We start from the raw sequence: 13912 nt of genomic DNA on the forward strand, positions 1-13912 counted from the left end.
GCAAATAAATAATTTTAAACAAATTAGGATAGGAGAAAAACTTTTCCAAATCAAGATTTTCTATAGAAAACATGAAAAACTAAACCAATATGTTATCAAATAACAAAAAAGGTCCAGCAGATAGAAAATCACATAACAGCAGCAGAGCTTTTATAAAAACAAGAAGTTCCACATTAACATAAACTGTGCCTGGGTATTTGGAGCATTTTTGTTCAAAACAAATTTGTTCTTCATTCAAAGTAGTTGCAGAGCGGAGTATCGAAACGTTTTACTCAAGTAAAAATGTTTAGAGTACATTGCTGTAAAGCTACTCCTAAAAGTTGTTTTGTGTCACTCAAGTACCTCTTGCAACAAGTGATAACAACTTAAAGTACAATACATATGCAATTCCAAATTGTCATTTTGATGTTCAGTTGCAAAAACGTTGCCACAAACATGTGACTAAATTTGTTGGATAGGGATCGTTGGGATTGGGATAAAGAGTCGGAGTTGTGTCTAATATTTACCTGATAACCTGGCGATATTAGACAGTCTTGCCAAAATAGGGAAATAACAGTAATTACCTATTTTAAAATGAATTAATATTAGGCATAATGGGAGTGTAGTGTAATAATTTGACTTTCAGATATTATACCAAATGTGAATAGACACTTTTGCTGGTGTTACTCATTACAACACATTTGTTCTGTTGAGGAAAAAAAAAAACCAAAAACAAATGTGTGATGTATTTTTAATGAAATTGAGGAATGGCAATAAAGAAGGGCTGAGAAGGGGACAACAAGAGGAATGATTGTGATGAAAAGGGGATATGATGTAAGAAAAACTGGTCATAAGGAGGGATGGGTGAGATCAAATTTGGGTGAGAAGGATGGGAGAGAGGAAGAGGGATCATACAGAGGGATGAATCAAAAGACGGACGAATTGTATAACAATAGGTTGCAATGAAAAGGGGACTAAAGAGTGTAATGAAAAAGGTTCATAATGAGGGATAAGTGGGATGAAAGTGGTCATAAAGATGAATGAAAAGTGAGAAGAAATAGATAATAAAGACCAGATGAGTGGGATCCAAGGTTTCTTAATGATTTAAGAGGGCTGAAGGAGATAAGAGGGGTTAAAAGGGTCACAAAGACTAGGGGTGTGAAATTAAAGAGGCTATGCAGAAAATGAAGTGGATGAGTGGGATGAAACAAGTCATAGCCTGGTCAAATGGGAATGAAATGTATCAAAGTAGGATTAGTGGGATAAAAGGAGATGAGGAGAAAATACCAGGTGAAATAAAATTTCATAACTTGGGGAAAGTGAGATGAGACTCAAAAGAACTTATTTTCTATGGTTTAGTCAAAAAAAAAAAAAAAAAAAAAGTTCTGTTCTGAATACTTGACTCTTTTAAAGAGTAAATGCATCACAAAATCCTTTTGAAACCCTCGTCCCCCAAATGAAAGACAGATTGTGTGTTGAGCAGCAGTGGAACTTGAGTTGACTGTGTGAGGTTTCTACAATCTTTAGTAATTGAAAGAAGACGTTAATTGGCTGTCATAGGAAAGTAGCATAATTATGCTTACAGGCATTGGTGCACTTTTCCCATCCTGCTACACTTTCTTGGTTATTGAGGAGGAAATAAGAAGACCACAATTAGTCAGCATTAGCCATTAATGAATTATTGATTTTGATTTGAAATTCAGATTAGTTACGAGACACCCACATGTAGGCCTTTGCTCAACAAAAAGCTTGTCAGGGAAAAGATGTATGTCTAAGAAATACTACCAAAAAAAGAGCCTAAAACAAGCCCTGCGGGGAGTGATAGTACTACTCCATATCAACTAAACAGCCAAACCCCCTCTGTTCACCTTTTGGCAGGCTGCATTAATTTCCAATCATCAAAGAGGAGTGGTTTTTAAAGGACTCAGATCTTGTTTTTGCCCAGGCGTCTCTCTTAGCAAGGAAATTTATAGTATTGATGTTCATCTTCAAAACTGCCGGTTCTACAAGTATTTGTCATGAAATTATAGATGAGTTACTGCTGTAAAGGGCTTCAACAATTATTCACTGTACACTTTTCTTTTGGAAAATGTAGGAAGCGTTTCCAATCAATACACATATTTTATTATTTATAGATTTTATAGTTGTATAATATTGAAGTGACATCAATACATCGCTGGAAAAAATTAAGAGACCACTTAAAATGATCAGTTTCTCTGATTTTACTTTTTATGTTTGAGTAAAATTAACATAGTTCTTTTACTCTATGAAGTACTGACAACATTCCAAGCAAGTATTTTATTTTTTGCAGAAAATGAGAAATGGTCAAAATAACAAGAAAGATGCAATGCTTTCAGACCTCAAATAATGCAAAGAAAGCAAGTTCATATTCATTTAGAAATAACAATAATAATGTTTTAAGTGAGGAAGAGTTTAGAAATCAATATTTGGTGGGACGACCAGGAGGTTTTTTTTCTACAGGTGCACATCTGTAGATTAAGACTTTAAAAGTATCCACAATTTATGTAGTTTCCTTTAATCCACTCAAAATATGGTACAAGTATATACAATAAGGCAATATTATGTAACTTTCTAAATAATATCTAACGCAGGCTATTCACAGTCAATTTTCTTTTAATCAACATATATTAAATAAAAGTCAACACACAAATCAGAACCCAATCACTGGAAATATGATTAAAAGAAAATCTTCTGAAATTTGTCAACAACTTAAGTAGGATTAAATCTGAGCCTTTTAATATTCATCAAAAATACTGATGTGCAGAAAATACGCTTAATTGGCAAGAAATGGTACGCTTATGTATGAAATGGAAGTGCGCTGGGATGAAATGGCAATACTGGCACAAAACATTTTAATTTCTCATTAAGATGACAAATTGAAATGGCAAAAAACTGTGTGATGGTAGGGGTAATTAATGCCTTTCGAAATTTGTTGCCAATATTTGTTATTTAAAGAATTAAATTATTTGGAGAATTAAATCCAAAGGAAAAAAAGCACAAAAAAACAATTCAAGTCAGTGCGCTAGAATATGTATATATCCAGGTAAGTTGTCATTCTCAAAACTATGACACAATGACTGTGATTGGTTGAATTTTACATGCTTCCACAGGAACTAATAAAGGAAAGTTTTAATGATACAAACGGATCCAACAAGCATATTCAATTCGTTGGTTTTTATGATTTTGGTATTGAAATGGTACTTTGTACCTCTGTTATATTGTTTTCTTCTCAGATCTGTTTTTGTAAAGGAGCTACTTGACAGACAACGGGTGGGGATGTCACTAAACTTCTCTGATTGCGGCAAAGCAAAATTTGTTTACTTTTTTACTCATCTCACTCCTTTTGCCAGCGAACAGAAAAACGCAAACACTCCACCGACAACTCCTGGGTATTTTTCTTTGCTCATATTTGTTCTCCATTTACTCTCTTGTTCCTTTTCATCCACTTGTGGTAGTTAAGGGCTCATTGATATTCAGATGGTCACATGAACATGAAGACCAATAGACCTTTTTTTTTTCCCCTCTGTCCCCATCGGGATTGGTAAGTGGCCACTTGCAGATTGGTCCTGACACTTGCTGATGATAATTTAACAAAGCTTGGCAGTGATGAAAAGGCTTATGAGCTGGGCTGAGTTTGTTCCTCCCTTTCCTCATCATGCCCAGTGCTGATTGCTTTTGACATCTTGGTTGTTTGTTGTATCACAGCAGCTTGGTGTCATTTTAAACCCTGCTTTAATGCTGCATTATTACAGAGATGTGTTATTAGAGTGACAGTGGACTGAATCTAGCAAGAGAAAGAACAGAGGAGTTCATTTTACCCTATTTGAATATTTAATATAGGGATCCAAAAAGTACTAAAAACTATTTTAATGTGACATTAATTATTTAAAACGGAAAAATTCGAGCCAATGATTGAATGTGTAGTACATTGCTTGCTTGTAGCCAACATTTCAAATTGAAAATTGACACAAACTGGATTTGTCTGTTGGACATCAGTGCATCATTAACACTTTTGACCAGGGAATATTACTAAAGTGGGTACTTGACTTGACCTAAGGAATTGTCATCTGGACATATAGAAGTCACATGTGGGATATTCTAAGTTTCAAACCTGGGGCCCCTCCTATTTAACATCTGAATACTTAGTCACCAAGTGCCTATGAACTCATTCAAGTGTTGAACAGGTTCTTAAATCAATGCATGGACGTGCAACTACTTTCTTAAGCTGAATAGAAACACAATTTAAGTTATTCTTTGGTCTTAAGAGGAACAATCAAGAGTCAGCATAACACTTCTTTAGCTATAACAAATAGGATCAGACCTGAAATCTGGATGTAGAGAATGACACAGACCTAAACTTTCAAATTCACATAAAGTCAATTACAACATCAGTCTGGCATCATCTGAAGGACATGTCCAGAATTCAAGGGCTATGTGTCTATCTTTAGTCAAACTGATCACTGCAACAGCAACTTGATAAATCTGCCTAAAAATGTAAATTAGACCGCTGCAGCTGATCTGGAACACTGCTGCTCATGTCCTCACTAGAGCTAGGAAAATCGAACACATGACCTTACACTGGCTCCCTGGAACGTGGACTTTAAAATGCATTCGTTTGGCATATTTTAAGTATAATTACAGAATATCATGATGTTATTGCTTACAGGATTTTTAGCCTGTAATTTTTTACAACTGTGGTAAATTTTTGTAGGGTGACCGGCTAAGGCCGGTTTTAGAGCGTGACCATTACTCACATGTGTTAAAGACAAGCTGACTGTCTGTGTTTAAATAATTAAAAAATATATTTTTTGCAACTGTACTTAGAAGTTTTCTGCATAAAAAAAAAAATCATTAATATAGTTCATTAAAATACAACATAATAACTAAGCCTACACTCACACACAGGAACTAATGAACAGTTTGCTCTATGTGTACTACATTCTTCCATAATATGACTCCAATTGAACTTTTGGAAACTACTCTCACACCTGGGCAAAGTAGAGGTTTTTGAGATTCAAGGTTCCTTGCACTATATGTTGCTGACCTGAATCTAAGCATCAAATATTCTTTTGAAATAGCAACTACTGTGTAAATTCCAGAGCACTCTTTGTCCCAGTTTCCAGAGTGTTTCTGAGGAGCTCCAGTATTTTCAAATCCAGGAAAGCGAGAAAAAAGAAGAAGGAAAAAAAAAAAAAATCTACTGGCAATGTCTGGGCAATCCCCAAACTCCTCACCTCCTCTGTCAATCAATACTCTCTTTCATCGGCAGGGGTTCAGCTATCATTAATAATAACTGACACACTTCTATAGTGGTAATAAACTGGGGGAATCTGGTATGTAATGGTACAGTAATGGCACCTGGGAAGGATGTTACACACTCGACAGCTACTGATGGATAAACCCTAGGTAAATGGATTTGGGCTTATCCAGTAGAAAGGAGCTGCTGTTGATCAGACTCAGTTTTTTAGTGAGCCCCGGTGGGCAGAAAGGGGCTAAAGGAACTGCTGAGGAAAGGTTGCAGGCATGTGGATGTTAGCTTTTTAGATCAGACTGTGGGGCACCAAGGGCAGCTATGGATGGACGGGCAGATCTGACTCTCACCAGAGCAGATCTGCTGTACAGGGAGGTGAATGAGATGGTTGGTGCTAACTGGGGCATGTTAAAGCAGTTGTCAATCTCCCATTGGCATTGTCACCGGTAAGATTGATCTGCTTGTGGGCGCGCCATTTTATCTTCCCAAAACGTAGACAAATGCAGACCTAAGGAGCAGTTTCAAAAGGAGCCAAACTTCTTCCATCACTTTGGAAACTAGACGAACACAGAATTATGTGATTGATTTTCTGAGTTGATAAGTTGTCACTTTAGACACTGGGAATAGAGGGACTGGGGGGGGGGGGGGGGGGAAATGGAGCAAAAGATGAGAGGTATTTTTGCTCCTCTAACTGACAAGCTTGAAATATGGTCCATTCTGGTTAACCAAAAGGAACACATACATTTCTACATTAGAAAGAATTCCCATTATTTCTCTCTGAGCCATGAAAATCAATTCTAAAATGATTGCTTTCAGTGACAATGGGGAGAAGAGGAGAGAAAATAGTTGATGTGCCTTTGGCTGGTCCAATACAGTAGGTAGAAAAAGAGGTTGTTTTTCCCCTTATTCTATTTTCTCAAGGGATATTGTTGAAACTGGCAGTGTCTAACTAGTTTGGTCGTTTCTTTTTTCCCCTTCTTTTAACAGGAGCTCTTTGCTTATTTCTCAATGCCAAGACCCAAGTCTGAGTATTACGTGAATCTGGTGGTTTTTTTGATTGACTGAATCAGAAAAAACACATATCACAAGAAAGGTTTTCTTGCGATACATTTGTGTTAAATCTTAGTCATGTCATGCAGGCTCCTGGTCAGTTAGTCATCTTGCACCCTAATTTCATACTCCGCTATAAAACCAACCTACTTCTGTTTTGTTCATGTAAATAAGCCATTTCATATATAGCAAACTGTTGCAGTAATCCCACCATACTGTTGGGATGTTTTTCATAAAACAAGGAAAAAGAAGGTGCTGGGAAGAGGGATGGAGCCAAAGGCAGAACAACACTATTGGAAAAACTTAAAATGATTTGGTTTACTGGGTTACAATGGACTGGGGACCTATTTGGGGTGTACCCCTCCTCTCGGCCATTCACGGCTGGAAACAGGCACCAGCACCCTTTCTGGCCCCAAAGGGATAAGGGATGGATGGATGGTTCATTGGGTTTAATTTTCAAAAGAACTACTGTCTTAAAAGTACTTAACTTAGACCAAAGCATATTCTTAAATTAGCATGGCCTACTCAAAGTCCAAACATATTTATAATGGAGGACACATATTGGTAAAAAGTTTTATGTGCCTGCAGAGAAATGCATCAAATGAATTTCAACTTGTGGGTGGTTCTACAAAGTATTGAATTAATTGAAGACAGACAAAAATATAAATGAATGTTGCATGTTCCAGATATTTATTTGTAATAATATTTTAAAAGCACATGTTATTTTGCACTACTTTCTTTGTCTTTTACATAAAATTCCATTAAAATGCACTGTAGTAATTCAGAAAAACATGAACAAGTTCAACATTTTGAAAACTACGTGTAAAACCATTGCTTTCAAGTTTTAACTTAAAATAAAATTCCAGTAAGTCCCTTTACAACTTCCATTAAAAACACACATTGGTTATCCTTTTTTTTCCCAGTTTTCTCAGACATTTTGTCCACTGCCATGAACTCCACTCAAGAGTACACCATTTCAAAAACAGTCATTACTAACCCTTCATAAGGCTACTTTCAGTCAAAAGAGGCAAGAGAGCATCAGTTCACCTAACTGCATTCTTATTTCAGTACAGGATAGTGTTTCATGGTTTGGTCCTCCATGTAAGTGACCCCTGTCTTTGTCCTGCGGAGGCAAGCTGTGTCTAAAATAAGCAACGGCAGAATTGTCTTCGGAAAGCCACAGGAGATGCGACTCCCCTCTGTGATCTCTTCATATTGATACTCTGCCACAAGAGACAACTGTACTTCTCGACTGAGGGGAAATATGCTGAGGGTAATAATGAGGAGGGCCACGTTCCGTATGCGGAAAATGCTAGAAATTATGTCCACATGGGATCATTCTGCCTCTCACAATTTACTTCTATTGATTTTGGTCAATGCAGAAAATTAGGTTGGTTTGTTGGATGGAAGCGCAGTGAGTTTCATAGCAGGAGACAGGTGATAGCAACTAATCATGTACATACAATTTCCCTTACTGTCCCAATATTTAGGTCTACAGCTAGAGCGACCAGAAAGTAACTTTTTTCACTGGAGAGAATGACTGAACCCTTTGAGATATAGTCCAAGCTTGGCAGTCAGTATATCTGGTGAGTTTTTTTTACCATCTCTCCTCTCTGCATTCTGTCAACTCTACAGTGAGGGTTCAGGTCAATAGCGGGAAAAGGAGAAATGAGCTTAAAAATAAATTAAAAACTACATTCGAAAGAAAATTGGCCCTGATTTGAATCAAAAGTCCTGATGTGGAATATTTGTGTGTCAGCTTGCATCTGCCTGCATGTGTGCGAAGAAGTGAAGGCTAATTATGCAGGTACTCAAGCCACATCTGTCGAAGCATCCCCGGCCCCTTAGCTCATTTCAGATACGCTCATCTGTTAAAGCAGTGGCCACTGATACCCTCAAGGAGCAATTTCTGTGATACCAGGGGGGCATGAAAATAACAGAGCCACCAGTAGACGACTGTTGAGTGGAATAAATTATATTTCAGACCTTTTGTGAAAGTATTTCAAGAAAAGTAAACCCAATGTACTCCTTCAGAACAAAAGAGAAGAGTTTTTATGTGTGCAACTTAGACTGGGAGAAATAAAGGCAGGGGGAGCCACATTTGAGCAACATGCATAAATACAAGCAAACCTCTAATTTGACACACATGCACACACTACTATGATTTTTGTGATCCTCCCCAAAGAGACCTCGGCATCTCCAATTGACTTATCTGTGTGAGCATTAAACATACATGAGATGGCCTCAATATCCCACACATGGCCTCTAGTCACTTCACCACCACATCAGCACCGTTTCAACTCTCCTTTAGTGAATTTACCCTTTATTCTTTCCAAAGAATATTTAAAGTTATTATGATAAATGGCTACATAAGGATGCACGGTGAATAAATGTCGACTCTCTTTGCAGTTTAAAGCAGATTTCTAATTTTCTGGTGGCAGGGTTCATGTTATCTGAAGTGGAGGGGTGGCTGTCAGTAGACCTCAGGCAGGCACAATAATAAACTGGTTACTGAAACAAAGGGACTGGTAGGGATCTATTCTCTCCCAAAACCACTCAGAGGAGGAAACACCATTTCCTTCATATTATACATTAAAAATTGAGACAGGGTGACTTTGCTCTGTAACTGACCCCCATCAATATTTGATAGCAATGAACAGAAACTAGTAAACAATGGAGATAGAAAAGGAGAAATGGGAAAGGTGAAGGGCAGAATATGTGGAGTTCAAATAACTGTGCGCAAGGAAAACTGCCCTGGCCATAGAAACTGCAATAAGCAAACTAATCAGGATTCAAGGTTTGATGGTTGGAAGCTCAAAAAGTTAAAGGTATTAAAATAAAAGGCATCTGCACCATGTTATCCATCCAGTGGCTGATTGACTCATGGATTTAGAAGACATCCTCCTCAAGACAACCTCAACATCTTTTCAAGGGATCCATGATTAGTTGTAGCAACATACAGATGCAAAACCAATGCAGTAAGAACACTGTGAGCAGTTTTTGTAAATTTAAAATACTGTCACATGGATGTTGCTATGCTGTATAAACTTTGAGGTAGTTTCCCCTCAATAAACCTATGTAAAATACCAAAGATAGAACATAAAATAGTATTCTAGCTATAACAAGCTACTTCTCAAAGAGCTATTAGCAGAACAAAGTGATGACGTTCCTGCTGACTTTCACCTGGAACACCTTATCTGCCATACTGTGTCCTTCATTAACTTCATCACCAAGAGGCCCTTTGCGACTCACTGTAGCTGAAGGGAAGATTGATTAAACCGAAGTCACCATAACCCAAGAAGAAAACTAGCTAAAGGCTGCAGAGGATAGTTTAAGGTTAAGCCTCCAAAAGGACAAAGACCCTAAACACAGAAACAGAGTTACAATGGAATAATGTAGATCAGAGGTTTCTAACCCTGGTCTTCAAGATCTACTGACTTGCATGGTTTAGGTTTTTCCCTGCTACTGCACACCTGACTTAAATGAAGGGGTGACCAGGTGGTGGTGCACCGGGAGCTGAAGATCAGGGTTGGGAACCACTGGTAAAGATCAAAGCTGCTTACTCGTGTTTTTAAATGGCCCGGTCAAATCCAATGAGAATTTGTGGCAGGAGCTTAAAGGTTTGTTCTTAAACGCTATTCAATTTATAAAATGGCATATGCCATTTTATCAAGATGAATACATACATATGCCACCCATTTCAGATTTTCTTTTTTTGTAAAACATTCTAACCATGTTTTACAAGATAATAAATAACGTTCCTTACAATTGAACAGCACTTTGTGTTGATTACACACAAAATTTTATCATCCCCACAGCTCATGTTGCAAGATGACTACATCACCCACTGAGCCACAGTGATCAAATCATTGGCTTTTATTTAGTAGATTGTTTAGAAGGAAATCATTTCTGAAAAGCTGATTAGACTGGGTCAGTTCCGTGTCGTACCAGCTTGTCATGGGAACTAAAACATATCTTTGTTTGGACATGTGTGATTAAATTAGACATCATGCTTGTAGCATGTGGGGCGAAAGTGACAGGACAAGTTAATCAGCTCAGAGGAGCTTCTCCCATCAACCCGCAGTGACTTTAATCAAATTATGACCTTGTAAAGCATGCTCTTGTCATTTGGGACCCCAATCTCTTCACTAATGACTAATTAGCCCCATCACCTGTCCTCCTTTGCGTTCATTAAACCCAGAACAAAGTGTTAAGATAATAAAATAAACAAAATAATGACAATTTCTACCTTGTAACAAAAATAAAAGATCGGAATATCTAATCCAAGGAGACTCACCAACAGACACAAGCCATCAGAGCTCTAGAGGACAATGAGAGTAATTACTTGAGCTACACAAGCTCCCTGCATTTATTCAATACAACGTGAACTCAGTGAGTTCAGGATTGAAAAAGTAAAAAAAAAGAAAAAAAAAAAAAAAAGACACAATTCAGGGCACACCCACAACAAAATCCAACATGTCTACCTCGTATACAATGTGGTAACTAATTTCCCCTCCAGAGTATTTTGTATTTTATTTGTTCAGCCACATGTAGTAGGGGGATCACCTTTGCTAGCAATCACTTTCTATAGAGCTAGAAGCCACACATCATTAAATAATTCATTCTTATTGACTTGAACGTTAACAGTTTCTTATGGTCCCTCAGCCAAAACAAGAAGCTGAAACACTATCAGATTTCACGTGACATCATTCCCAGATCTAAACTCTGAATTTCAAGGTTAATACTTTATGTAACATGGATGGAGCTCACAAAAAAGAGAAAAGGAATCAAATATCAAAGACTCCTGTCAGGTTTTGTGTTTGTTTTCATGGATAAACACAATCGGCTCTGAGTGTGAATATGTGAAACATCCTGACATTTCCAGTGGGTGTGGAGAAAGAGATGGGAAGGTGGTTTTATTTGTGGCAGCCAGCACCCTTGCAGCTGTGCTACTTGGCAGAGGCCACACAAACAGGCAGCTCCCATTCATTAGGCCTTTTTACATCAGAGATATAGTCTTCTTCTGGTGGCTTGAAGCATCTGCCTTTACACCAGTAGGAAGGAAGGTGTGGGGGTGGGAGAGAGAACGCAGGGAAACAGAAAAGAGGGAAGTCTGATAAATCTGAGAGGCAGATAAGAGACAGAGTCGAGTTGCAGACACAGAAGTGACTCACAGCAGAGCTGCAAACTGCACTGAAGAGGGACTCAATGCAAAAACAGTACAAGTGACTGCTCTGATAAAGCAAACTTTTCTGTCTCATTGTCCGTTCCATTTTTCACCCCTTCAATCCTCAAATAAGAAACATCTGTTTCCGACAATTAACAAATGATCTCTAGATTGGCTTTTATGAATCTGACAGAGTATGGCAACAAAAATCACAATGAGTTGGATACAAAAGGAATCATGGAAGCAAGGTTACACAGTGTTCTGCAGCCGTGCTGCAACAATGCTGTCATTGCCACGGAGTCGTTTCTAATGTAGCCATCTCCAATTGAACAGATTGTTAAAATGTTCCCACAACCTGGATGCCAATATTCAGTGTTTGAATGAACTCCATTTCTTATGGTTAGAATAAAAGGGCAATAATAGTCTGCTCAATCAGATCTCCTGCACCTGATCAGGAGAAAATTCCAGTTGGACAAAAATGCGAGAAACTTTATACCATTACACCATTTTATTTAAAAAGTATGGTGTTTGTACTAAATATCTAATGTGTTGTATTTGAGTGTGTATTTTTGTACAATTTCTGCAGCTAATCTCTGCACAATTTTGAATTGTTACCGTTTGAAAAGTACAGATTGACCTAACGCAACCAGGGAGAAGTTATAGGACTTTGTATAATTGCTGTTCAAGGAAAACAAAAAGAACCACTAAAATTATATTTCAAGCATGCATGCAAAACTCTTGGACAATGAAACAGCCATTTAAGACATTGGTAATAAGCAACAATCGCTTAGCCAATATGAACAAAAATATTGTTATATTGTTTCTCTTGCACATAATACAGCTGAGAATCCTGTATTCAAATCCTGGCAGTCTCTATTTATTAAGTTTACATATTCTACGTGTGTGTGTGTGGCTTCCTCCCAAAATTCAAAACCATTGACAGTTAGGTTTATTGGTCTCTCTAAATTGTCCTGCTTTATTGCTGGAGATGGGCTTTAGCCCATCGTGACTCTGCCAGGATTTTTCTGTTTCTCCAAACTGAGGTCACTCAAACAACAATTTAATGCAGGGAAGACTATTGTTCATAAAAACTGCATAAAATTCCACTTTAAAAAAATGTATGCCAAGCATATAGTTTTCGATTTACAAATACCCTCCCTCTTAAAGTTTGAATGCAACCTTTAACTGCTCATAATCTTGTTTGCACCAGCAGATGTATCCTTTTTTTTGGTAAACTATGAAGGATCTCAAGCAGGTAATCCCTGATTAAATCTTGGAATGATTATGTATCATTATGGGATTTACATTTATTTAGAAAGACGGGCAGAAAAGCTGAGTTGGTTGTTCATTTTATCCTCATTCTCAGTCAGGCAAGCTTTCAGACATGAAAACTGAAGAAGTTACTTATACCACAGTGTTGGTTGCATGAACTTGTGCGACAAATATCCCCAGATATTTCTGAAGTCTTAAATCACCTTGGGCTTCAATTCTATTATATTCACAACAGGTATGAAGCAATGCAGCATTTTTACAAGAAAAATTTGCTGCCGTTTTGACATTTTCCATAGGCTTATTAATCTTGTAGTGATGAATGAGGCACATCACATCTAGAGAGGACAAGTCCCACAGGCCACCACTGTTGCTGTAATGAAGCACTTTAAAATGATATGGCCATTCCCAATAAAGATTTTTCTAAATTTCACAACACTGATTTCCATTATAGTGTTTCCCAGCAGGTGCAGGGACAGTGGCTTTTACTTTCGGTTTTGTAAGAGTTTTTCTCCCCCTCAGCTTTAGTTGAATATATGTAAATCTCGACACTTTGGAAGTTGTCTCCGAGGGCAAAAATAAATAAAACATCAGCTTTATCTTTGTACAGATCAATTTTGATGAGAAATAACTGGGGAATGTGTGGCAGAAACAGCTGAACTTGTCAAACCGGATTGTTTGAGTTCCCTAGGAGGCAGACTGTTTAATGATTCAGGTAGTACATAAAAGGAAATAAAGCAGACTCTAAAGGGGTAGTTTGGATTTATTTTGAGGCTAGGTTTTGTAAAGTTAATATCAGTGATAGCTCCCTTACCTATATGAGATTTTTTAAAAATATATGCACAAAATGTACATGTAGATTTTTGCTAGAAAACTATTCAATTTACAAGAATGGAAAAGCTTTACAAATAACAGCAGGGATGTAAACACTCAAGTTGTTGGGAACAGTGACGTGAGAGGAAGGACCTGCAATTGAACTCCTTTGTGCACCAAGGAAGAAGCAATATGTTATGGAAGTAGGTTCTCCAGTTCTGCAGTGGCTCCATGCATGAGGTGGGAGACATTATTTAAAATAGGTTAACTCTGGTTAAAATAGGGATGTTATTTTAACCAGAGTTCTTCAGTCCGATATCCATCGAGAACTGTGTGCTGAGCCCCCGCCTGAAAATGATTGA

Source organism: Gambusia affinis, linkage group LG18, assembly GCF_019740435.1.
Source record: "Gambusia affinis linkage group LG18, SWU_Gaff_1.0, whole genome shotgun sequence".
NCBI classification, from domain to species: Eukaryota; Metazoa; Chordata; class Actinopteri; order Cyprinodontiformes; family Poeciliidae; genus Gambusia; species Gambusia affinis.